The sequence below is a fragment of the Rattus norvegicus genome, chromosome 2 (assembly GCF_036323735.1).
Source record: "Rattus norvegicus strain BN/NHsdMcwi chromosome 2, GRCr8, whole genome shotgun sequence".
NCBI lineage: Eukaryota > Metazoa > Chordata > Mammalia > Rodentia > Muridae > Rattus > Rattus norvegicus.
In genome coordinates this window covers 181,913-207,994 of record NC_086020.1, presented here as the reverse complement: position 1 = coordinate 207,994, position 26,082 = coordinate 181,913, and the positions used below count along the sequence as shown (strand labels likewise).

General features: G+C 39.9%; 1 pseudogene; it reads right to left on the bottom strand.

The window, feature by feature from the left end:
• Window positions 1-999: 999 nt before the first annotated feature.
• Window positions 1,000-26,082, bottom strand: part of LOC134485542 (polyubiquitin-like) — a 128,594-nt pseudogene continuing 103,511 nt past the window's right edge.

Genomic DNA, 26,082 nt, shown 5'->3' with positions numbered 1-26,082 from the left:
GAGCGCTTGCCTAGGAAGTGCAAGGCCCTGGGTTCGATCCCCAGCTCCGAAAAAAAGAACCAAAAAAAAAAAAAAAAAAAGAAACTCCTCAATTCTCTATAGCACCTTATGTGGTAAAAAGCGAAGGAGGAAAAGAGTGCAGTGGTACTATTTCAATTCTTATATTTGGTCTAAAGTTTCTTTTATCTTTGTTTCCTTCTGGTGTTTGTTTTAGGACATTAAGGTCCTTTCAGGTTCTTTCACTAGTAGTGAGGGGCTGACTGTAAAAAGACCCTTGGCTTTTTTGTTTTGAGCCCTTTAGGTCTTTTGACTGTCCTGTATAGCCTTCAGCCTGTGTATTGATCTTACACAGCCTGCAGTGTAAGCAGTTGAGAGAGCTGGTCTTGCTGCCTGTGTCCTGTGCCCTGTTTAGAAGTGGAGGGATGTTGGAAATCAAAGTGTGCATGGGAAGGTTGACTTGGGAGAGAGATGCCTAGACCAGCCCATTGTTATCTGTGAGAAAGCTTTGGAAAGATACCTGCTGTGTTTTCAGTTGCTAATTTTCAGTTGTGAAGGCCTCATCTCAGGCAATCTTGACTTCTTGTCCTTTTTTTTCTCTGAGACTCAGGGAACCCCAACTATGTTGTGTCATTGTCACCACCTTGTGTCCCAGCTCAGGGCTGGTGTGCTACCTCTGGTTGCCTAGGTTTGCTTGGGGCTTGGGCAGGGAGCATCTCAGTTAGCTCCCTGTACACCCTTTAGACTCATGCTTAATTTCTACCCTGAAGCAGCTTTAGAGTGAAGCCCTAGTTGTTAATATTCAGTGGATGGGGGTGGATTTCTGTATCGGGTTACTTCGGTTCTCAGCCAGACATGGGTTTGTCAATTTGTTACTAAAATTTCCAACCCTACCAGCCCATGTAAAAGACACACAATCCAAATATTTTAATTATAAGTTATATGCATAGATTGGGTATATCTAATACAATACTAACTTATTTCCCAATTCTAAGACTCCTTATTACTTCCGGTTTCTCCCAGCCACATTATTCTGGTGCATAGTGGCTTCCTTCTCTCCCATTCCTTCATTCTTTTTCTCCTTCTACCTGCCACCCCCTCCTGAGCCTCCAGTCCCACCTTTTCTATCTACAATTTACTCGTAAGATCTCAGTTTTTAGTACAAAATCCAATAATGTTAGTTGTTTAAATGTGTGTCTTACTATATTTCTTACACATCTGTTTTCCAAATGTGGGTTGGTCTGGTGTGCTGTACCAGCATAGAGTATTCATAGTTAACAGTGTATTTTCTTGCCACCAATACATGAATTTTTGTTGGATATGCTAAAGAGTCATAATGGTTTTACACAGGAAATCTAATTGTCAGAATTTTGTTTTGTTTTTGAGTCAGGGTTTTCTGTATATCCCTGGCTGTCCTGGAACTCACTTTGTAGACCAGGCTGCCTTCAAACTTACAAAGATGTGCCTGCCCTCTGTCTCTGAATGCTACGGTTTAAGTCCTGTGACCAGCTTGATATTTTTCTTTCTTTCTTGCATTCTCTCTCTCTCTTTTTTTTCCCCAGTCAATGGATTTTATTTGGTCACAGGGTCACAGGCCAGGTATGGCCCCAGCTTTATTTGACCTTCTTCTTTGGTGCTCAGGTTGTTGGAGTGGCTGAACTTCTTGTAGCAGTAGACTACACTGTGTGCAGGCATGAGTCGCAATGTGGCAGATCATCTTGTCACAATTGTAATTCTGGACAAGGTGACAAAGGGATGAATCGATGATGCCACTGTGCAGACACAGCACCAGGTACAAGTTGAACTCTTTCTGGATGTTGTAGTTGGACAGGGTGTGGCCATCCTCCAACTGTTTGCCAGCGAATATCCACTCTGCTGGTCGGTGGGATGCCTTACTTTTCTTGGATCATTATTGATGGTGTCACTGGGCTCAATCTCACGAGTAATGGTCTTGCCCATTAGGGTCTTCATGAAGATCTGCATGTTGGCATCTGCTACTTGGCCTCCTTGTTGAAGAGAAAGAGTGGTTTGGGGCTTTTGGGTTTTTTTGTTTGTTTGTTTTGTTTTTTCTTTTAATACTTAGATCTTTTTTTTTTACTTCTGGGTGTTTGTTGAGGGCTGGTATAATTTGCATTTTAAATATATTTACCTGGATCTTCACTGCTTCCTCTGTCCTTTACTTTAACAGGCAGGTATCCTTTGATTTGGGACTGAATAGACTTTTTTTAAATGTTTCCAGTCTCTGTTCATCTTTCACTGGCCTTTTATGTGTCAGTTTTTCACAGAATTGGCTGTCACAGTGCATGAAAGATTTGGCCAGAGTTTGAGACAAGTAGAAATGGGTGGCAGTTTTAGGACCTGTATATCATATTTTGGAACACCAGGGGGATTATTAGAAGTAATATTACTATAAAGAATTGTTATCCTGATAGTTGGGTTATAATAATCCTTATTAACAATCTCTGGTTATTCTAAGTCAGTAATTTTCCTTATGAGATAATATTTACTTTCATCTGCATAAATATAATAGTCATGTGGCAGAACTAGTAACAGCTAATGAAGAAAGAAAAATTCCCTGTATATATAGACTTTGGTTTTTTTGTGAACTTCTTTTTGAAATATGTCGAATTATAAGAGCAGTATTGTTGGTATCAGGAATTGCCTTGAGCAGCAACACTATTTGGTAACTGTTGACATGGAAACAGCCCTACTTTCCCAGTATTCCTTTGGTCCAAATACCAACGCCACGTGGGAGTAGTTATGTCATATTCCAAATGAAAGGCAGACTTCTTCTGCCCTCATGCTCTCTCTTCTCTTCATTCTTTTCTCTTCTTTCTCTCGCCCCTTTCCCTTGTCTTGTTCTCCCATTAAATCTCACCAAGTGGAACTGTGTTAGTTTTGTGTGCTCTATTTTGATGGGTGTGGTGGGTACTTTATTACAAAGAGATTTTAATAACAACAAGTATGATAATTTAAGAGCTTGAAAATCAGACTGACTGGAAATAAATTCCAATTTGGGCACTCACCAGCTGTTGAACTTATATTACTAATATAAAAGTTGTGGGTGATAGTATTTGTTCCCTATAGTGTTGTGAGAATTAATCTAACTCCTTGTAATCCTCTTGTGTTTTATTACTTATCAACAACATTGGCTAGTAGTAGCCATTGTAATTGTTTCATTAAATAAAGTTTGTAGAGTCGTGCAGAATGGAGTTTATCAAAGCTAAATAGGTGAAACTACACATAACTAAATTGTATAATAAGATTTATCTTATAAAGTTATAATCTTAAAGGAAGAAGGTTAGAATGTAGAACAGGAAATAATGCTATGGTATTGTTAGAAGTGATTTAACATTCTATCAGAAAACTGAAGAAATGGAAATTCATCTATAAGTTGGCATACAGTCCATAATATATTGTATATTATGTTAACATTATTCTTAAATGTGATTTTTTTAAAATGGACTAAATATGTTTTTAATGAGAAGAATTAGTTTGAATGCTCTTTTTTTTCCCGTTTAGGCAATATGTTAGTATTGAGGGCACCCACACATCAGAGCTCTGGAAGGCATGTTGATACTGTTTTCTTCTTTGTCTCCTGGGTGTAAGAAGTATAACAGATCTTAAAGATCTGTATTCTTGTTTGTTTAAAAAAATTGATACATAAGAGAGAGTGTGTATGTGTGTGTGTATGTGTCTGTGTCTGTGTGTGTGTCTGTGTGTGTGTATCTGAAATGATAACAAAATATTCTTTGGAAAGTATTTTGTTCTTTCTCAATTAAATTTATTCATTTGTTCAAATTGGCTACCCCTTATTATCACAGGTATTGAGAAATTAGAATACTACTGCTTTAGTGTATGTTGAAATATACAGAGAAGTGTATGTTAAATTGAGGACTCTGTTATCTCACATAGATGAGAGTTTCTGGATATTTTCTATATCTTTTTATTGCTCATTAAGGGGAATTTTCTGCTATACTGTGTCTTCAGACTTTCTCTTCTGTTCAAATAACTCCTCCCTTAATGTAGGTAAACATACTAACTTCTGGGTTTTGGATAATTCTGTATCATTGAGTTGAGTCAACTGGGCAGTCTGTTTTGCAAATGAAATTTCAGGTTTCTGTGTGTACTACTTACTAGTATTAGAAGCATTTATTTAGCATTTTTCTTTTTATTTCTGGACAAGATAGCTACATTTGCAGTTTTGTTTGAAAGTCAGTTTTTCTCTTATGTGAAAATACTAGAAAATTCTAGATTCCCAACAAGGCTTTAGTTGGGAAGTAACTATACCTATACCTAGGTATAGTACCTATAACTAGGTAGTTTTGACTCAGCTCTGAAAGGGATTTTTTGAATGTAAAGGAATTGATTTTAGGCTAGGGACACCTACCTTCTGGTCTACTGTTCTTTTGTCTGGCTTATGCAGTGAGGCAGGAGAGCTTTGTGTGTTATGTTTTCTTTGTTCTGAGCCCCTTGCTCTCTAAACCTATTTATACCTGCTTATACCAGAATTACAAAATTCTGATTATAGTTTTTTGTCTCATTTTCTTCTCCTACAATCTGAACCTGGTATCCGAGTGGCCTGTTTTTCATTGTAAGAAATCAAAGGCCACAGAAAACTGACTCTGCAGCTGTTAGATTGAGTCAGTTCATCAAAGCCATGTTTGGTCTCCAAGCTTTTAATCCTAGCAGGTGAAACTCTATGAGTTCCCGGCCAGCCTGGTCTACATAGAACACCTTTTCATCCTCATGCTAACCCCCAGCTGGAGTGGCATTATTACCAGAATAAACTGAAAGGAAAAGCAGGTGCACATAAGTTCTTTAAAGCAATAGTCCTCCCATGGATGGCCTCTGGTTGGTGTTGGTGTTAGTGCATTAGAAGTAAAAGTAGAATTGGAATAATTAACTCTTTGAAGGCTTTAAGAATGTTAGTGACTGTAGAGAGAGTATCTTGTGTATTTGTATGGATATATTACCTTTCAGTTAAAAAAAATTATGGCCTATAGGAAAGGGTAGAATAGAAGGTGGGACATCCGGGAGGCAGAAAGAATTCTGGGATAGAGCCAGGTCGGAGATATTTGCCCTGGAAAATGTGACCAGACAGACTCGTGGTTCCTGAGCACAGGTAATGAGCCACATGGCGGTATGTAGATTTGAATAAGTGGGTTAGAATTTGTCAGAGAATAGTCTAGCTCTATGGCCAAGGTATTTGTTAATATATTTTGAGTCTCCGTCTTATTTCTGGGAGCATGGGGCTGAGAAGAAGAACCAGGTCCAAACTTCTACAAGTGCCAACATGAATCCAAACAAAATCTAAATCTGAGCAATGACCAGTGTATAGTTTTGGTTTCTGGAACTGGAGGATGATGTTCACCTCCCAACTTAGGTTGGGAGTGAAAGCATGATTTTTTCACATTAACTAGATGAGCTATTAGCGATGTGGCTTATGTCACCGTGCAGACACTGATGTTTATTTTCTTCAGTATTTTTTAGAACTTAAAAGCAGACACCATGGTACCTAACCTCGGCTTTCAGGAGATGACACCAAGAGAACCGAACTTTCAAGGGAAGGCTACAGAGCAGGGAACCCCGACTCAAGGAATGACACAACCATTATTGTAACAAGAGTCTAAATGCCTCATTTGAGTGAGCTGGTTTCTTAGAAAAAATATTTCCATAACTGTCTTGGAAAATTCGTCTCTTTACAATCACAAGATCTTCACTTGTTTTAATACCCTGCATTACAGTTCCAAAGAAATTGGCAAGTCTTTCCCATTTGTTTCCTTGTAGAATAAATTGTAAAACCATAAATACTAAAAAACATCATTGTTTTAAGAACACATTAACGAGAAGAAAGACATATACCACAGTGGAAAGGATCTAGATTTTGGTTTTGTCCCAGTTACTTCTGTTTACTGTTTTGTCAGATTTAAAAAAAACAATGGTTATTTTAGAAACGACCCTGTTGAGGCAAAACAGAATCTGGCCATCTGGATTTCTTTTCTGGAATTAGTCTTTCTTAGTTGCCATCATCTCCTTACACGGTGCACCAGGAAGGGTGATTGTAGACACACATTAATATTTTATATGTGTATTAGTTTTTCAAGTATTCTAGGGCTCTTATTAGCTGTTAAATGTTTTCAGAAAATTTTGATATTAGTGATTTGTGTCAGTAGATCTTAGGATAACTTCCTGAGCTTGTTGAGTCTTTGTTTTATTGTTTGTGGTCTGTTTCTTCAGCATACTTGTGTACCAGGTTGCTTTTTCTTTCTGAATTTCCTTCTTTGTATTATTAAATATATAAAAATTTAAGTTCTAGAAAGCAAGGGATATGTAACTGAAGGAAGTACACAGTACGTGTCCCATGCTGAACACTAAGAAAATACTTAGTGAACATCTGTCAAAATGAGGGAAAAAAACTGTTGTGCATGTTTGTTGGTGTTTCTAAGTTCCTTTGTTGCTCAGTCTGGTGGGTAGACTCCAAGTCAGCTGCTTGTTTTAATAGTCTGCATCTAGATTTTGACCTGGGAAGGTGCTTGTTCTTTGAAAGTAGCAGGAAACTAATCTTCTTTTGTCTTGCTTTCCATCACTGGCTGGGCAAGCATGGTTTTGCAGCAGAATATTTTCTTTGCTTACTTAATTAGCTGCATCTTAGTAGCCACTGGATTTTTAAAATATTTAACATCCTTTTATAATCGATATCTTCTTCATTTCTTTTGGATGGGCCACCAGAAGTCAAATATTAGAGGAAATGTTTAAGTTCCACTTGCTATTGAAAAGTGACAAAATGAAATACTCCTTTCCTTTAAAAAAGTGGTCATAATACTTTGATACTATATTCTTGTTTTAACTTTATGACATTCATTTTTGTACTTAAGGTCTTTGACCCATTTGAAGCCTGTAAAAGTATTTGCTAGATACAAAATGACTAGATTGTCTTTTATTAAATTTCAGCCAAACCTGTGCCTAAAACTGCTTTTCCAATGCCTTTCTTCTACTTTTTTCCAATATCACATTCTCTGAGTCATTATTAGACATTGCACAAAAATTAAATGTACTAAGAGTCATTTTAGAAGTTAGTATCTTTGACTTCTACACATTAGCTCTATAAAAATTAGGTCTAATATTGACTTGTATTGTTAGATGTAGCATCTTTCGTGTTTTTTGGAAACTGATTTTTTGTTCCTTATATTAAGAAATTAGGTCAATGTAACCAGAGCATTTGATCCATGTGTGACTTCCTTTGTGTGCTGTTTCCTGAATCATCTCTTTGATGATTCTGTTTAGAGCTATTTAATCTCTCCACATGTTTGGGGCCTTTTACAAACCCTTCCTGGATTCTCAGGATGCAGATGTTTTCTTCCCTGTTAGCAACTTTACTTTTCATTCTGCAGGAGCAACAGTTTAAATTCTATTAGTCACAGACTGACTCTCAGAGATTTCTCTTTCACTGTCTTGTGTCCTGGTCTCTGATTTCTCCAACTATTCTTCCACATCCTTTCTCCATGTGCTTGTCTAGTTTGCCCTCCAGTGAGGACCGTGTATCCTTGCATTTACATGAATCTCACATAGAGTAGCTCACTCTGCTTGTGGAGAGACTCATGCACTCTGCTGCACTGTGGAACAAGTCAGCTAGCCCAGTGAAGAGAAACACTCTGGTGTTGCCTCTCAGTCCACGGCAGTGGAGGTGCATGGCCCACACTCGGCGCTCAAAGATGAACTAGAGATGTTACTCAACAGACAATTTTCTGAGGGAGCAAAGCTTAAGTTACTGGGGGGTTGGCACTCTCTCTGATCAGCGAAAAACCTATGAACTCTTAACTCCTTGGTGTCAGTGAGAAAGACCAGGGAAGAGAGAAAATTCACACACACACACACACACACACACACACACACACACACACACACACACACAAACACACACAGAGTTGATGGTAGAAGGAACAGTGTTCCAGCCCATAATACACAAGCCTTAACAGATACACATGGTTGATGGATGCCCTAACCCTTGTGCTTTATTCTTTGTTCCATCACTTATATATCCCAGCCAAATCTTTCAAGCATCATTAAATTGCAATTGTTTTAGTTTCTTCTAGACAAAGACAGGAGTAATTATTTCATTATTTATCCTTAAAAAGTATTCTTAAACGACTCACAGATCTAACCACTTATATAAAAATCAGTCATATCTACTTAAAATCCTCAGAATGAGTATCTACTCAAGAGCAATTTTTTTTTTTTTTTTTCCGGAACTGGGGACCGAACCCAGGGCCTTGCGCTTCCTAGGTAAGCGCTCTACCACTGAGCTAAATCCCCAGCCCCTCAAGAGCAATTCTTAATAAATCTCATCAGGAAGCTGAGGGCAAAAATGTGCATAAGAAATAAATTGTTAGTGCCAGAGATGTTGGCCAGTGAGTGATTTGAGGCACCTTGAAGTTTTCCCATAATTCTTAGATTATGAGGAACATGCTGGCAGTGAACAGAGCAGAACTCCATAACAGCATAACAGCATCAAGTCCTCAGGACACATAGCTCTCACGACACATAGTCCTTGGAGCTGTCACACTGAGTAACACCCACAGGACTGTGGTAATGGGGGGGGGGCGTGTGGGGGGGAGGAGGGTGCATACTAGATCCTATCTCCATTTTAAAGTTGATAAATAGTTTATTTTATTTACATGAAAAATGCATGGAGCTTGGGATTTGATTCTCAATAACTTAAGAGGTTTCTTATTTGTTTGTAGTTCTCTGTGGTGATGTGAATCTTAAGAAAATCCCAGAAGCCACTGAGTACTAACAGAGTATTATTTATTCTTCTGCTCTTAACAAGAGGGCAAGAAACACCTGGGCTCACCTGCTTTATTTTGCAACATACCCTGTTTTTGCTTTTTGTTTGTTTATTTTGTTTTGTTTTTTGAAAAACTGCTTTTATTTGTTGTAGCACAAAACTGTTATTTAGCCTATTAATTTAAAATTAATATTTTGTAATTACATCCTTGTATCAACATCCAACTATGTTGATCACCATGTTACCTTGCAGCATTAGCTAGAGTAGCTTTGCTCAGTTTGGTCTTCTCCTTTTAGATATCATTTCCAGTTCTTTCTATACTGAAATGGCCAGTGAATTCAGCAATATTTCAAATCACCACTTCAGTTAGACCAGGTATCTGGAATTAGATGGATCAAGAGAAAAGAGACAACATTGATTGCTGATACTGCAGTGCATCGGGAGGAAATACTCAGTCTGACAGAGAAGATCAGTCATTTCAACTACTTGTACCCAGAGTGTTGAACTAGCAAAATTTCTGACTTTTTAGTTTATTTTTTCACAGGACACCTTTGTAAACATGTCAGTTAGAGAAATGCTTGTTGGCTGCTTAAGCCTTAGCTGTCTAGATACAGTGTGCCTAAACTTTTATTTCTGCTTGAACTTACTATTTCCAGAAGCCCAAATCATGTCATGATACAAAAAAAAGAAATGAATTAACAATTTGAAGTAACATTTTAAATCAGTTGGAAACATTCTAGATTATGATTATCAAAACACATTGATTTCTGTTTAGGAGGAGACATTTGAAATTATGAAAAGTAAATAGCAATGGCCACATTCTAAAAGCTCTTAGTCGACATGGGGTAGGTTTTATTATAGACCTTAGAAATTCCAAATCCTGACTGTAAATATAATTTACCAAGTTTGCAGAGAGTGAAAACAGCAGTCTTCAGAATTACTCAGAAGTGATGATAAGAGATAACCTAGTGTGGGAAAGAATTTGCTGCAGAAAGAAGAGAATTCAAATTTCTGTGCCCACACTTTAAAACAGTCACGGTTGTATACAGGTATAACCCCAGTGCTATGATGACAGGGAAAGCATTTCTGGAGCTTGTGCACAGCAAGATAGCATCAGTATAAGTGAAAGGCTTTGAATTGAGAAAATTGTGTAGAAAGTTATAAAAGAGGATAATATTTACTTTCTCTGTCTTCTGCTTGAACACATAGGCATGAAATACATAGACAGACAGACAGACAGACACACATACACACACACACACACACCATATCACACACACTAATTCTTGGTGGTCATGTACTGAGGAATATTAAATTAAAAAGTTATAACCTTGAACTCATGGATATGTCCACTTGACCTTTATAATTGCCATTGATCATGAATACTATTTTGTGAACCATGAATCCACATATGTAAAATAAATCAGTTGTCAGAATAAAGAAAGGGCATGACATATTAATATTAGAAAATTTAAAAAAACATTAGTTTATTATTTTTGGGGTGTGTGTGTGTGTGTGTGTGTGTGTGTGTGTGTGTGTGTGTTGCATATGTGTGTGTTCACGTAGGTCTTCTGATTCCACAGCATGTTTATAGGCCAGATGGCCATTTTCTGTAATGGGTCATTATCTATGGATTCCTATGTTTAAAGTGAGGGTGTTAAGCTTGTTCTGCAAGTCCTTTTTCCTCTTGCTGGCCCAACATAATTGTCAAAATTTAAATGAATTTCTTATAAGCAATTGATGAAGGTTATTTACTCATCATGAAGTTAGAAGTTCATATTGAAGCTCAGCAAGCCTCTGGAGTGACAATTCCATTTTATGTCAGCATAGGAGACTTGGATATCATTTGATAAGGGCTTATGACTAGTTATATTAATATTCATAGAGTGACCAAATTGATCCTTGAAGAAGTCACCATTAAATTGGAAGACAAAGAACAAGAGCCAAATAAGTCCAGCAGCTACTGAGATGCAGTCACTGACTGAGCTGAGTCTGAGCAAACATCAAAGAAACAGTGAGCTGTACTGTAGCCTAAGTAACGATAGAAGCAAAAGCACTAAAATTCCTTGAATGAGGCATATAGGTATGGGAAAAGCACTTCAACCTGGGACTTCACTTGACTTAGGCTGCATAAAAATCTACCTTCCAGAAGTTTACCTAACAATGAAGTTGCTCACCTCATCTCACCTGCATGAAGCTGTATATATATCAAACAATGGACTAAGACTCCCTGCACATAAATTGTTTATAAACTTCTCTTTCATGATCAACTTCCATTCAAAAGTATTCAAGAGCATATCCACATAATGGAGGGAGAAATCTGTTTCAACTGGCCTGAGACAGTTTAGAATATATACTCAGTAAGTCGTATTGAATCCTCTGGAACAACTTTCAAGGGAAACATCCTGTTTAATGTCATATACCTAGTGATAATGAATATGCATTTGATTAAATCAAATGCATCATGGTAACTGATGTTCACAGTTAATTAAGGCTTGCCTAATCAAAAAAAAGCCAATCAAAACAGAAATATCCACACTGAACTCTGAGTAAACAATTCCTCCTTCTCGAGAGGTCCACAAATTAAAGCTACACTGAATACCAGTGTTTCTCACTTTGCTTTTGAATAAAGTTTCTTTGTCACCTTGCTCTCTGTGACTTCTTGTAATAAGATGAAAACATCCTGGAAACACCTCACCTAGACAGTAACCTCAGATAAAACTGATAAGCATCTTCTTCAAATAATGACACGAATTATGGAAGCTCCAAAAGAATTCTCCTGTTACTTTCTTGTAAGAACTTCTAAGAATGACACAAGCCATGTCTAATCTCATGCCTATTCAATGAAATCAGAAGTTACAAGAAAATTCATCCTAGTGTTGTTTTTTGTACCAATTTCAACTTTAAGATATTAAATACAATCACATTGGAATTTCTTTTTTCTCAGAAGTTTTGATAATGTCACCTACAATTAAGCAAGAGGAGAATCCTTAATGAATTTCTCTAAAATACATTTGCATGATAGATAAAATATTAACTCTAGAATGAGAATATTAGAAAAATGCTTGTTTCTGTGTTACTGCATTGAAAATGTAATTTATACCCCTTTGTCACTTTCAAAATGCAGATGTTCATAGTATACATATTAGATTATGTAGACTATTAATAATAATAAAAGTTTCTAACAATAATTGAAGAACAGAGCCAGTACTTTGAGACAATAATGCTTCTGTCAACTTTAATGTATATAGTTTTTGCTATAGGTACACAATGATTTCTACATATGAAAGTCTAAATGCTCTACAGCTCATGCTTTCTGGTTTCAAGAAGTGAAAACTTGAGTAATAGCTTTTAACTTCAAAATCAAAATGAAAACAAAATGCATGAACAGAAAGAACAGAAGGAAAATAAAAGAAGAGAAGAAAGAAAGCATGGAAGGAAGGAACGAAGGAAGGAATGAACAAAGGAAGGAAGGAAAGAAGGAAGGAAGGAACGAATGAAGGAACTAAGGGAACAAGGAAGAAACAGGAAGAGATTTGGTAAGTTGCTCATTTGACAAGCTACATGCAAGTATTGAGGACACCCTTGGATGAGTTCCAAAATTGTACAAGATCAGGGATGGTTGTTCGTATCTATAATTTATTGGTGAATATCAGACATTCAAGGTCATCACTGGATATAGAGTGAGCTTCAGGCAAGTCTGGGGTTTATGAGACCCTGTGGTAAAAAGAGAGAGAGAGAGAGAGAGAGAGAGACAGAGAGAGAGAGAGAGAGAGAGAGAGAGAGAGAGAGAGAGAGAGAGAGAGAGAGAGAGAAAGGAGCTAGGGACCTAGGGGTAGAGGAAGAAAGGAAGGACTGACTTCGAGCGATAGCGATGCAAGATGGCAGCCACCCCAGGCTCGGGAGTAAAAGTCCTTCGAGATTTCTGACTGTTGGAAGAGCTGGAAGAAGGCCAGAAAGGAGTAGGCGACAGCACAGTTAGCTAGGGTCTGGAGGACGATGAGGACATGACACTCACATGATGGACAGGCATGATAATTGGGCCTCCACGAACAATTTATGAAAACCGAATATGCAGCCTTAAGATAGAGTGTGGGCCACTCTAGTATCCAGAAGCATCCCAGTCTGTGAGATTTGTAACAAGAGTCAATATGAACGGCGTGAGCAGTTCCAATGGAGTGGTGGATCCACGAGCCATGGCAGTGCTGGCAAAGTGACAGAATTCCCACAGCATCAAAGTCATCCTGCAGGAACTTGGCGCTTGATGATGTCAAAAGAGAACATGAAGCTGCCACAGCCACCAGAAGGACAGTGTTACAGCCATTAGTCACCAAGGCCCCGGCCTCCCTTCCCCATCCAACCCAAGTCTTCATTTTCCACAGTAGTGAATTTTCTAGATCCATCTGTAGACCTCAAAGTACTGGAGAGGAAGCCCCACTTAGACTTCATCCTGAGACACTGCTCTGATACTAACTTCTTGTCAATTTTAAATACCTAAGTAATGCTGTGTAACATCATCTGTCGAGTATAACTGCTGTCTGCCTGGTTGAACTTATGGGATCAATAAGGTGTGTTGAAATCGGTTTCCTTTGGGAGTGGTGGGCACAGCTAATGCAACTGTGGACAGACACGTCTCACACAATCACCTGCTGCTGGCACTTGGCCTGGGTATGCCTTTGCCCGCCCCGCCCTCTGCCACAGCTGTGTGGTGGCCCTTAGAATAGATGGGGAGGTTTCAGGTAGCAGCTGTGGGACTGACCACCACTAGGCTTGGGGTGCTCTGGCTGTACCCATGCTTTCTTAAGTCTTAAGTGATTGCTCCATCCAAGCCATGGTCCCCACTCCTCCACTCCCACCCTTGGTCAAAGCTTAGATTGTAACCTCCCCTCCCCTGAAATTGGCCTCGGGTGAGGAATTCAAAGCTTCCAGTCTCCCCACCTTTATCAAGGGGTGCTGCATTCCCCTCCTCAAGTCCATTGTTGCCCATCATCACCCAACACTTGCTGTGGCCAGAAGCCATCAGAAGAGGTTGAAAAAGCCTGGCCTCCCTCCCTTAGCTCTGGACCACACTTGTTCACCTGCCACCAGCACGGGAAGGGAGCGCTGGGTCTGCGGCCCTGCCACCACCATCAGCTCTTGAGCTTTGAGCTCAGGTCTAGAGGTGAACAGAGCAGTCACAGGGCGACTCAGACGGGCCACCGCTCAGGGTCCTTGGATATATGCCTAGAGAAAGGCCATGTGGAGGCACATGGTTCTGAGTTGGTTCCTTTTCCCATAATTGCTTTGTTTTTACACGATGAAGAGGTTTGAACAGGGCTCTCAGTCACTCTGATCACCCATCGGGTCGGGAGTGGAGTCTGACATGAGGCCCTGACTCTGCCAACTCGGGTTTCATTGTTGCTCCTCAGACCCTGGGCAGGGACCCAGAGGAGCTCTGTGTCACCATGTTCACAGATCCTTTGCAGATAGGTGGGCCTGGCTCCTGGCTCATTGACAAGCTCCCCACTCTGCTCAGGACCACTAAATGTTGAAATGTGGATGCATACTGAAATAAAGGCAATTTGAGGTGTTGCAAAGGAAAAAAAAAAAAGGACTGAGCAAATGAAACACTGGTGATTCTTTCTTAGTCCATTCAAGCCTCATTAAGTTTCAAAATTTTCAAACTGGCCATATGTACAGCAAAATTCAAAAAGACAATGATAATAACCACATGGCAGTCACCTGGGGAGGGAATTTGCTCACAGTGGTAGAATGTAAATGAGCTGAGTTGATAGTATAAGAATAATGCAAATCCTCAACTGATTGATTTGAAGTATCTTTTCCCACATATGAGCTTACTTTAATGAGAGGAATCGTGGACATGTCAACCTTTAATGAAGTACAATTTTTTAAGCCTTCTCTATTCCTATTTTCAGTCATGGTGACTTCATGCAGGATTTTGTGATAGTATATATCAGTATGATATCATCTTACTAAAATCAATAGGAAATATAGTCCAAATTTTTGAATCCCAATTAATTAAAGATGAATATTTACACAAAATTGTTTGTATCAAATTCGACAAAGTCTTTTTCGTGAATAAGAAAGGTACACAGAACTAAACCCTTAACAAAAATTAAAATTAGAACCTATAGAAAAGGCTCATGGGTTTTCCTTCATAGAGAACCTAAGTTCAGTGTCCAGTATCTATACTTGGTGGGTCATTACTACTTGTCAATTGAGCTCTGGAAATTGGGTACCCTCTCCTACATTTTGCAAGTACCTGTACTCATTTGTACACACATGTACAGATGCATGAAGCAAATACTTAAAACTGCTTTTAAATATGAAAAACTCAAAAAAGTCAAAAAGAAAATGAAGGATAAAGAACAATGATTTGAATATACGTCATGTTAATGCTGTACATATCTATAAAAAAAGTCATTTAACATAACCTAGAAACAGCATAATTCAGATAGTTAAAATGCAGTCCCACACTCCTACTCAGTATTTAATATCAAATTATTATCTAGAGTTATTCAAATCAATATTCAATTCAATAATTTCTACAGGTGCATTTAATAGTCTTTGTTCATTAAACTAATCAAAATCTACGTTGTAGTTATTTGAAGAGAAAGAATTTTATGAATCACATGATATCCACTGAATAAATATGAAAATTATGTATGCAAACTTTACAAAAGTTAGTTTCAACACAAAAGTATAAATTCACAATTTAATAAACAAGGAACTAATTGATCAACCCAATGTTAACAACTAAAATTCATCTATGTATGCAATAGAAAATAATATTTGAGCTATAAAATTAAGACTTATGTTAGTAAAATAATGCATAAGTTATTTTACTTAAAAAGAAAATCTTATGATTGTATTAATACAGCTAGAAAACATTAAGAAAAAACTTAATACTCTTAAAAATGGGATACACATGCACACAAATTTAGAAAAGTTGGATACATATACATTATATTATAATGTCATTTCAAAAGTTAGAACTATCATTGTGTTTGTTATGAATGAAAGGTGGATGTTTCAGACCATAAACAGAAATAAAATTTTCTGGAATTTTACATAAATAAAAGGCATTTAGAAACTAAAATTTTTAATAGCATCTCCATCATAATTAGATGAGTATGTTCCTGCCTTCTTGCAATGAACATTGAATTGATCTCTATTGTATCAAGAAAATTGTGATAGCTGTTCGGTACAGAGAATGAAAAGCTGTCCTCTGGACAGCTCATGGTTATCACACTCATGAACCCACAGCACCTGTGTTAACACAATACTTTCACATGATCAAGCCAGCTAGAGTCAGGGCTTAGATGGGGTGACCAACCCTTGCCAATGCCATATTGAGGGGCTTTTGGCATTTGATGGCTACTGGTGAATGAAGAATCATTCATTTTTTGGGGGGGGTATTGCCTTGGTAATTTGCTTGTGCTTCAATAGATTCCCTTCACGAGTGACACTAGATTCTGATTCTTTGATGAAATCTAAAAGGTAAACAGATGAAGACATGGTGTCAGGAGATGTATTATAGGAAATATGGTGAGATTTGTTAAAGAGAATGTAGAGTGCATGCAAGTATATTTCTTTATATAAAAAATAAAGAAAAGTATGAAAGGACAAATGTTTGCTTAATTAACAGAAGATAGAATATCTCTACAGACAAATTCTAAATAGCTTATATACATAAAGCTAGAAATAATAGATGAGTTTAAAAGATGTACAAATTTTCTTCACTGTTTAAGAGATCATCGTAAGAGATCATGGGAGAGAATGTAATGTATTATAATATACTTTCAAATGTAAAAGATCATAACTGTAGCTTACTAATAAATACAAGGTTTTTCACTGACTTAGATTATGTATAATCAGTTTGAGCTAATTCCTCCCTGTTAAATTATATGCATTTCTAAATTCCTCAGAAAACCACCTCAGAATAACTACTTTTAGTCCCCCAAAGTCCAGGGAATTGGGGCAAAAACTCTTCAATGGTTTCTTCAAGCTGTACATAATTATTTTTATATTTATTACTAAACTAAAATTATGATCTTTTACATTGGCACAGAATTTATTTGATACAAATTTAGATTTTTAAGATTTTCTTTAATATAAATTTCTCATTGATTTAAAATTAATATTGTTACTCTGATGTACACGTATTGTGCCTATACAACACATTTCAGCATAGATGGCTTATACCCAGTCCTTTTCTGCTATTAAAAAATGAAGCAGAGCTGATTAAGCACGTGAGTTTAAGGCCAAATAGCAAATTCATGTCTCTAAGTTGATTGTTAGAATGCTTTCAAGATAATTTATTAAGATAATTAATCGACAACAGTTCAGATTACTTATATAGTTAGATGGTTTCTAAAAAACACCAGAAGTCCACAAAATATGACATTTAATGTTCTTTAACTTTTATTGAGACATGTCCACTCGCACCAGCTCCCCTTTGGTATATTCAAAGAAGAAACTGAAAATCTCCACCTTCATGTGAGGTAATTTATTGTGGCAGACAGGCACTATGCAAAAATTGCTCCAATTCTTCTACAGACTAATTACTGTCCAGAAAAGGAAACATTGCAGAATAAGTTGGCTGAAAATTTCTGCCAAGCCAGAATGACTAGCCCTTCAAAATTCAGTGTTTCAAAAGTCTGTCTGGTGATCCTAGGCCAGAAGGCTGAAGACTTGCTCTCACGTGTTGCTCACAGGGGACTGTGCAAATAGAAAATTGTCTCTATAACCTGTCTCAGTTATAGAAGCCATGCTAGGCTTCCTATATTTACAGATATATGGGTCATTCTCAGATTACTGGCGGGGTTGAAAACTTAGTATAATCTTATAACCCACTCAAACTATTTAACTTTGAGAATACATATTTAATTAGCTAGTTATCAGATAATACATAAGCTAGCCAGGATATAACAGATTTTAAGCCTTTTATAAGCTAAAATATATCTAAATGTTCTGTTTAACTGATGAAAGTTTGGCTGGGAGTTAGGTACATCTTATACTTTTAAATTACAGAATGATAATAGTTGTGCTCAACTTATATTTGAGAAAAAATTTTCCGTTTATTTTTTTTAATCAAAAGGGTAAAAGAGTAGATTGATGTCATTATTAAGGTGAAGGGAGGTACAGGATAGAACCAGGCCTGTCATTGGATAAGAAGGAAGGATGGGTGGGAGAAAAGTTTTAGAGAGGCAGAGGAAGCCAGAGTGAGAATGTGAGAGCACAGAGAACATGGCAGTAGATATTTAGATGCCTCTCTGTACATATTACAGGTTGTTATGACTATTCTCAAGGGATGGGTGTGTACAGGATTTTGTGCCATCTAGATTGGCAAATTATATATTATCAATTGCATCAGAAAATATTGTTTGATGTGTCCTTTCATAAGGCAACTTAATTGAGTTTAAGAGAGTGTATGGTGGCCAGATGCATGGGCCTACCAAAGAATTGGGATGTGTTTGCCTGGCATGGTGGAAACCCAACCAAGAGGGCTGTGGATGAGGGAGGAGCAGCCTGACACGGTGCCGTGTTGGGAAGAACAGTGTGTCAGAAAGTAGATGGGGCAGCATGGAGCCACTGAGATAAATTATTGCTATTTCCAATGGCACCAGAAATATTAAGGGAGTGAGACAGCTAGGGTATACCTGGGAACAAGTTCTGTCGGGTTTTTTGTTTTGTTTTGTTGTTTTTATTTTTACTGCAGCACATATATTGTGTGTCGAGTGTCCTGAAGGGAAAACATGCTTAAGTCCTTAAGTATGAAGTGATTTATTGCATCATGGCCACATAAAACCATGATGGGATACTAAAGACAAAGATAGGAGAGTGAGGATTTTTAATTTCCAAGAAATTATAGGATTTTGGTGTTCCTTAATCATATGATTTTTTTGGGTAAGATATATACCTTGTGATCTAGACTAATAGATGAATCACAGAAAGAAAAATGGTGGAAGCAGAGTTATCATTAAAGGTTTTTGGGGCCTGGGAATCAGATGCAAGGGACAGAGAGACTACAAGGCCACAGAATATGTTGCTTATCAATTATATTGAGAGGTTACAAAGGGAATGGCAGGTTTGAGGAAAGCAGCCAGTTAGACAGGACTGTGAACTAACACTTCCCTGCTTATGAAAGAAAATTCAAAAGTCACATCCAGCTGGAAAGTCTTATGAATACTATGAAGAACCTATTAATGTGGGGAGCCAGGACTGCCCTAGACTGTCTGAGAGACCTGGAGAAAAGAATAACTGGAACACTAGTTCTATGACCTTACCCAGGATCAAACTTGTCAAGGCCTGTCTGATGCAGAAGCCAATGTCTTAAAGGAGTCAAGGTTGAGGGAAGAGACTCTTCCCTTAGGTTGTGGTTATCAGTTCTTAGGCAGCTGTAACTGTGGTATCCCATGTTCTTTTCGTCAGCATTGTCTGACGTAATCATTTGCTGACTTAGTTGTTCCCCATGTACAACCACCAGTACCCCCAGGACTGCAAATTATAAATATGATTCTACAATTTCTAATAAAGAGCAAATAAATTTCAAGCAATCATCACAAAAATGTTTACTAACAGCAATCACATTTTAAATCAGACAAACTAAAAATAAATTGAACACCATGTGCTCCAGCTGTATATCCTCTGGACATAACCCCAAGACACCAAATTATTACAGAGGTACTTGTACAGTTTCACCCATTGTTGCTTAGTTCCCAGTAGGGAGGAAATGCAATTCATATGAATCCTAATGGGGTGACTGCTCTGCTTTTCCTTTCAGTTATTTTGCTATACTGCCACTATGCCATCCTCATCGTGCAATCCTAGATAACAAAGTGATCTATGACTCCAAGATATAATGTTTGACTATGTAATTGCAAATATTGGAAGAGAAATGAAGTCTTAAACAGTGCTATATATTTATTTAAATGTCCCTGTTTGTTTTATTCCAGAGACTGTGATACAAAAGGTACATATACACTACTCCAACGATGACTTCTTGAAATTCCTAGGCAAACGTATGGGACTAGGAAATATCATCCTGAGTGAATTTACCCAGTTCGTAGATACTAGTCCAAAGCTTGTAATACCCAAGATACAATTCATAGACCATATGATGCTCAAGAAGGAGGAAGAACAAAATGTGTACACTTCAGTCCTTCCTAGAAGGGGGAACAAAATACTCAAGAGGGAGGGGAATATAGGGACACAGTGGAGCAGAGACTTAAGGAAAGGCCATCTAGATACTGCCCCATCTGGTGATCTATCACATATGCAGCCACCAAACCTAGTCAGTATTGCTGATGCCAAGAAGTCCTTACTGATGGGAGCTTGATGTGGATGTCTCCTGAGAGACTCTGCCAGAACCTCACTGATATAGATAAGCATGCTTGAAGCTAACCATCGGACTCCATGAGGACTCCAATGAAGGAGTGAAGGAAGAGCTGAAACGGTTTGCAAACCCATAGGAAGAACAAAAACATCAACCAACTAGACTTACCAGTGCTCCTAGGGATTAAACTACTAACCAAATAGTACTCATGCAAAAGCCTAATGCTTCAGTTGCATGTGGAGCAGAGGATGGCATTGTCTGGCATCAATAGGAGGAGAAGCCGTTGGTCCTGTGAATGCTCCTTTCTCCAGTGCAGGGGAATGGTATGCTATTGAGGTGCGAATGGGTGGATGGGAGGAAAAGCATCCCTCATGGAAACAGGGGGTGGGGTTTGGGAGAGTGAGTAACTGGGCAAGGGAATAACATTTGCAATGTAAATATATAAAATATCAAGTTAAAAAATGTTACCACTGCTCTTAATAACCCTATATAAGTTTTTAAAATCCATTTGTCAAAATTCTTACTAAGTCTGTTTTGTGTTCACACATGGACTATGATGGATTAACACCATATCTGGGAATATCTTCTCAATATTAGACATAACATCTGAATATGTGATTATTTATATCCATTTTTTGTTCAAGAAGAATCCAATGCCAAAGAAAATTTCCTCTTTTTGATTAGCATGAAAATTATATTCAAAATAAGCTAATAAAATAAAGGATACCTGAGTGTATACACATTCATATACATAATCATATATATGAATATGTGTGTATATATGTATACATGATGTAGGCCTCCTTCACAGGGCATCTAGGCCTTAACAGTTCCCTCAGGCCTACACATTGCATCTAGGCCTTCATGTTTTCCCTAGACCTTTAACAGACAGCAGCTTTGCCCTCTGAGCAACCAGTCTACAGAGGAATTCATAGAGAAACCCTGTCTGAAAAACTAGGGGAGTGAGACAAACAGATTAACAGATCTTGCTCTCTCTCTCTCTCTCTCTCTCTCTCTCTCTCTCTCTCTCTCTCTCTGTGTGTGTGTGTGTGTGTGTGTGTGTGTGTGTGTGTGTTTGTGTGTTCAACTGAGGAGGCACTGGCAAATAAATGTTTGCCCCTCCTCTGTAAGCCAGGCCACCCCAATACTGCCTTTCCTTTTCCTTAGTTTGTTTGGTTTATTCCAAGTTAATTGTATCTGTTTCTTTAATTTCCTCTTCATTTCTTTAGTTGAGTCAGGGGTCTTTGCACATAAGCCCTGGAAATCAGTACTTGGATCAGGTCTGCAGCCTGCTCACAGGGTTCTACCGACCTCCACCTCTCAAGTGATGCAATAAAAGACATGCAGCACGCACCTGGCTTCTTTTCACTGTACATTTACTTTAGTTCCAATGTTCATTCAGGTCTGAGAGAGGAGGGAGGGAAGGAGGGAAGAGAGACAGAGCGTGACAGAGAAACAGTGACAGAAAGGGAGAATTATAGGTTATTGTTCCATCGCTTCAATCACTGTCTGTTATACGCCATCTTGGCAACCATGCCCTGACACCCTACCTTGTGTAAGATCAAGCATAATGACGGCAACCATATATTTCCTGCTTAGTCGCACTGAACACCCTAGTCATCACTACCTGTGGAGAATTGTAAGGGGGATCCTCTGATCTAGAGGGTAGTACCCTTGAATGAAATGAGAAGCACAACAAGCATTATTTGTTTTGAAATATAAAACGTGGAAAGAACTACATGTGTGGATTTACAGACAGAAAGACAGAGAGACAGAGGGACAGAGGGACAGAGGGACAGACAGAGAGACAGAGAGACAGGACGGACAGGACAGAACAGGACAGGACAGGAGAAAAAAACAAGAACAGAGGGTTGGAGAGATGGCTCAGCGGCTAAGAGCACCCGACTACTCTTCCAGAGGTCCTGAGTTCAATTCCCAGAAACCACATGGTGGCTCATAACCATCTGTAAAGAGATCCGATCCCCTCTTCTGGTGTATCTGAAGACAGCTACAGTGTACTTATATATAATAAATGAATAAATCTTTAAAAAATAAAACAAGAACAGAAACAAAAACTCAAAATGGAAGTCCGGGTCCAAATAGTCTCTGTCTGCACTGTTGCTCTAGTGTTGGTGGTTCAGCTTATAAAAGCTTATACATGGGTGGGTGCGGGAAATGCTGCTGGGTGTTCGGTTCAGGTCCAAGATTATTGCGGGTAACTAGACATTGCATCTAGATAAGCCTTCCTATCTTCCTCTCCAGTGCTGAGACCAAAGTGAGATCAAAGTCATGCATCACCATGGGTGCCTTCCTTTTCATTTTTTTCTTTCATCCTAGGAAGTGTGTTGTGTGTGTGTGTGTGTCTGTGTGTCTGTGTGTGTGTGTGTGTGTGTAGAGAGAGAGAGAGAGAGAGAGAGAGGGAGAGGGAGAGGGAGGAAGGGAGGGAGAGGGAGAGAGAGAGAGAGAGAGAGAGAGAGAGAGAGAGAGAGAGAGAGAGCTTTAATTTCAGCACTCAAGACTTTTTTCTTCCTATCCCTATCCCAAGCCCCCCAAACCAGGAGTAAAGCCACCAGCACCAGAGACAGAAGAAGATGAAATCTCTAGTATGAAAAACTAGAGGGAGATAAACAGATCTCTCTCTCTCCCTCTCTCCCTCTCTCTCTCTCTCTCTCTCTCTCTCTCTCTCTCTCTCTCTCTCTCTCTTCCTCATAATTTGTTAAAGTGTTCCCTTGTGTGGATTCTACTTTATTAAGCAAGTTTCACATCGTACTAGCTCCAAAGAGGAGTCAACAGTCTCTTGGCATGCAGGGAGTTGTTGCCTGCTTTAAACATTTTTTGGTGTTTTTGTTTGTTTGTTTGTTTGTTTGTTTCAAAACCCAGGGCCTGCCTTCGTTCAACAGATCCAAACCCAGTTCTCCAAGGGGAAAATGGAGTCAAGTCCGAAGTGACTGGCATTTAAGTCATCTGCCGTTGACAGTCATAGGAGATGGGAATATCGTGCTTTCTCCAATGGAGATTCACCTGGGTATGCATCAACCACATATAAGGACAGGCCTGGGGTACAACAGGGTGGTGGATGGGGAGGAAGGATCTGGAAAGAGGTTGCAATGGAAAACTATGATCAGAATGTTGCACAGAAAACAAAATTTGTACCTTATAAAACAAAAACAACAACAACAAAAAAAATAAGTTCCCAATATCTATCCAAAAAGGAAAGGAAAAAAAACCTACAGCAGAAATTTACTAACTGCAAATGTTCCATCTCCCTGTATCCAACCACTCCACTCCCAGATAGGTAGATGATAGTTTGCACTTCTGTCCCAGTTGGGCTATTGAGGTTAATAAAAGGGGAACCACCTCTGTGGTCATGTGATACACACACGAAATAAAATAAAAGGAGTGGATAGACGTGCCTGGCATTTTAAGATGCTCAGTTTCTTTGTAAGCTTCATTTTGTTTCATTCTTTTAAAGGTTTATTTATTTATTTTCATTTATATGAGTATACTAAAGCCCTTTTCATATACACATGGCAGTAGAGTACACAGGATATCCCTTTGCAGAGGGTTGTGAGCCACTATATGGTTTTTGTGGCATGGAACTCAGGACCTCTGGAAGAGCAGAGCAGTGAGTGCTCTTAACCTCGGAGCCATCTCTCCAGCCCTTCACAAGCTTTATTTAACTAAACATTAAACATGAATCAGAAACGCCAAATCCTGTAAATATGGTCCAGATTCTGCCTTACTTAGAACTCCAGAGCTGGCAGGGCAAGGCTGGGAGTGAGCAAAGAGAGTCTTCCTCTTTCCCTGAGGGTGTGCTATCAATTCCATTACCATTTCCAAACAGCTGGGTGTGAGTCTAACTAAGGTTTTCTTCAGTCATTTGCCATGAGCCAGAGCACTGAAAGGACAGCGAGGGATCAGACATTCACACTGAAATCATCACTCACTGATTTCAGGCAGAAAACTCGCCCCCCCTAAAGAGGCACCGCCTGGCTCAGCGCTGAAGCAAAGCATGCTAGGGCAGCAGCAGTATTTCCTGGACAGTCCTTCAGGGACATGCACATTCTCCAGCCCCACCCCACCCCCTCTCAGCTAGCTCCTGTCCACCCCTACCCCTTCCCCCACATACAGGGAGGAGGCCTTGTGTGTGTGGAGGGGGGAGATGGAAGTATCTCTTGAGAGAGGGTTCGGGTCTCCCAAACAAATAAATAACTAGAAACTTCATTTATTTACTTTATTTCATCGAGCATACCATGGCAGAGGGAAAAGGAACACGGAAACTAGGCCAACTGGTAGAGCTCCTTTCATTTTGTTTCAAAAGGGAAAAGCCAAAGAAACAACATTCCCTGGTTTTCGTGAAAGGAACATAATGGGAAAAGTTGAAACATTGGCTCAACACTTAATACTTTGGCTTTTAATAAAAGGGCCAACAGATCTACCTCCTATTTGGTAAAACAGAGAATAAAAAAAACCACAAAAACGTTCTGTCAGCCAACTTCCCTTTAAACGACTGTTAAACAGGAAGACTGTTTTTTTAAACAGCATTTTAAATACTTAAATATATATTTTTGTGTGTGTCTGTGTGTGTGTGTGTGTGTGTGTGTGTATGTGTGTGTGTGTCTCTGTCTGTCTGTCTGTCAGTGTCTTCTGTATGGAGAGGATGTGCTGTAACACTCGGGACGGGGTGGTCTGGGGCCCACGGGTGATGCCGCGTTGCACCGCACCCCCAGTCACCTTCCATGTAGGGCCTTCACAGAGGTCCCATAGCTGGTTTCAGCGCACCACCACCAAGGAAGGGAGCCTGGCTGCGGCCAGTTGCTGAACAAGGGGGGGGGGTGTCACCCACCAACCCCACCCCTGGCCGCACCTGCGTCCCCGCGCCCGCCCGCCTACCACCTTGTTGGGAGGAACGGGGACAGCGACAGCGGGACGCATGGAGGGGGGAGAAAAACGCGGGGGTGGAGGGGTCAGGAGGAACAGGGAGTGGGAAAGATCTGTTGGAATCACCCAAACAGAGGAAAGCGCGCCTCTGGGTTGAATCCTCTGGGCTGACTGCGCTGACCACACCCGTTTACCTCTTAAAGGTTTTACACCCTCTTGAACTCTCTCTTCAAAGTTCTTTTCAACTTTTCCTTACTGTACTTGTTGGCTATCTGTCTCGTGCCGGTATTTAGCCTTAAATGGAGTTTACCACCCACTTTGGGCTGCATTCCCAAGCAACCCGACTCCAGGAAGATCAGGGCCCGGCGCGCCTGGGCCTGCTACGGGCCTCACACAGTCCAAAGGCTGGGCCTCGATCAGAAGGACTTGGGCCTCCCACGAGTGGCGCCGGGGAGTGGGTCTTCCGTACGCCACATTTCGCGCGCCACAGCACGCGGCAGGGATTCAGCGCTGGGCTCTTCCCTGTTCACTCGCCATTACTGAGGGAATCCTGGTTAGTTTTTTTTCCTCCACTGACTAATATAATTAAATTCAGCGGGTCGCCACGTCTGATGTGAGGACGCGGTCAAGAGGGGAAGGAGGAAAGGAGGGCGCGCGCGGCCGCGGGCAGAAGGACGGAGAAGAGAGCGAGAGGGTGCCGGGGTCCCAGGCCGGGGCCTGCCACCTCTCTACCCCGGCCAGCTCCCACATCCCGGGGACAAGTCGTGTCAGCACACGGACGCCGCAGCATCAAGCCTGCTGGCACCAGAACGGACGGCCCCCACAAGAGGGAGGGGGGAGGAGAGGTACCTGAGACCAGCCCCGGCGGGTGCGGTAGCCCCCCACCCCCAGTCCGACCCTCGCAGGTTGCTCTCTCTGCGAGCACAAGCGGGTGCTTGGCGGCGGCAGACGCACCGACCCAGTGGGCGGGACTCGCCTCCCACCAGACAGGAGGCTCGATGACCAACCCGGGCGACAAGGTCCCTCTCGCGCCCAGGCACCCGACCGGCCCCCGCCGATGTGTCCCCATGGTGGGGAG